This window comes from Salvelinus sp. IW2-2015, linkage group LG3 (assembly GCF_002910315.2).
Source record: "Salvelinus sp. IW2-2015 linkage group LG3, ASM291031v2, whole genome shotgun sequence".
Taxonomy (NCBI): Eukaryota; Metazoa; Chordata; class Actinopteri; order Salmoniformes; family Salmonidae; genus Salvelinus; species Salvelinus sp. IW2-2015.
In genome coordinates, this window is record NC_036840.1 from 32410931 (window position 1) to 32412999 (window position 2069).

Consider the following 2069-nt stretch of genomic DNA (forward strand, 5'->3'; position numbering starts at 1 on the left):
GAGGCAGGTAGCTATATGTTCATCCATCATTCCACGTCCCTGTGCTTCAGTATGTCTGCAGGGCTGCAGAGTTCTGCACTACACTGACAGCCTCGCTCTCTCTTACTCTCTCCTTCTTTCTCTCTTACTCTCCCTTTCTCTTACTTTGTCTCTTTCTCCTACTTTGTCTCTTTCTCCTACTATCTCTCCTTCTTCTGCTGTCTTACTATCTTTCTCTCTTCCATTATCTCTCTATCTCTCCCTGGCTCCCATCCACACAGATAGCGCACGCTACATATTTGACTTGTAAATTGGGCATCTATGTGTCATCCTCACCCGTGGCTATCAATGTGTCTGTCAGCCATGACACATCTTGTGCATTTCTACACACTCAGATGTGTGGAGGGAGAGAGAGGTTGAGAGAGAGAGAGGTTGAGAGAGAGAGAGATGTGGAGAGAGAGAGAGAGGTGGAGAGAGAGAGAGACAATGAGAGAGAGAGAGAGAGAGAGAGAGAGAGAGTGAGAGGAGGAGGAGGATCGTCAGAGGCTGCTGCTGCTGTTGTGTTATCAGAGAAAGCTTCCTGCGGTTTGCATAGGTCCTAGATCAGCTGGTGTGTCATCAGATGGGGCCCCCGGCGGTTTAGAGAAAGGTTCTGGATCAGTAACACATGATGCACCCCGTGGAGGAGACTTGAGTGTGGGGGAGTGGTAGGAGAGAGAGACTAGGCCCTCTCTCTCACCATAGTGGAGTTTGAAACTGTTTGGGATGGTGTTAACACACAGTAGTTCAGAACACTGAAGCTGGGTTGGTAGTGGCACTGAGAACTATGAGGGACAAACGTTTATACACACACACGCACGTACACAAACACACACACAAACACGTGCACACACACACACACACACACACTTTTCGTGATATTTGTACATGAGGCAATATGAGACACAATGTCACTGCATCTTTGATTGTATGTTAACAACATAATACCAGTAGTTCTATCATGACCTGGCATATTAAAAACCCTGAGGAGTCCCTGCCCCAAACCCCTTTTACAGGTAATAGGCTGGGAAGGATTACCTGCCCTGCTCTCTGCAGGGGCACAATTTCTAGCCCTGAGGGATGCTCCTCTGTCATTTAAAACGATGTGCCTGGAGGGAACACATCACACACACACACATCTCACACAGACACATCAGACACACACACACACATCAGACACCGTACATCACACAAGACATTTGAGCTCAGAGAGCGAAGTGAATAAACAATAAACTGGCACTGAAGACCCATCGCACACGCAAACACAAACGCACAGTAACACTAATGTGTGCGTGCTGCAGCGGCGACGGCTTCAGATTATGTCAGAGCTGATGGCTCGTTGGGGAAGTGATGACGTATTCCTTGAAGCAACGTTCGAGGCTTGTTTACCACAACGCTTTTCTCAACAATGCGTAGTTATGAGACGCCATAGACGTTTTTGATGAATGCAGAGGGAGGCAAGCTGAGGAAGAACAAAGAGGAGTATTTTCAGAGAAGGGGGTTGGCGTTGGTGCGAAGCTCTCTCTCTCATGTCTTCAGGCTAGTTAGGAGTCGTTGCGTTTGAGGAGACCTGTCATGTTGGTAAGGTTTGGCCGCGGGGGAGCGTTTGTTTTGTAATGCAACAAAGGGGAGAGAAAGAACAAGAGATGATGAAATAGAGGGGAAACACCAACAATAATTGGAGGGAATTCTTTAGGATGTGAAGTCGATGATCAAGCCATCCTTTACCTAGCTTGCTCCAGAGAACTCTGTGACTGAGTTGGGTTTGGGTTCTCTGTTCATGTTTTTCTATAAAGTGTGTGCATGCGCACTCTCTTATTCAACAGTTTGTGTGTTTCTGCCTGCCGACTGCTGGACTAGTGTAGGGAGAAATGAAAATATACATTTCAATTATCAGACTTCCCTATTTGTGTCTCCACTGGCTTTCATCCACCCAAATAACTCTGTAACCTGTATCCTTGTCTTCTCCATAGCGTGTGGAGTTGGAGGCCAGATGTTCTCCATAGCGTGTGGAGTTGGAGAAGAGGAGATTGGAGAAACATCTGTCCCTC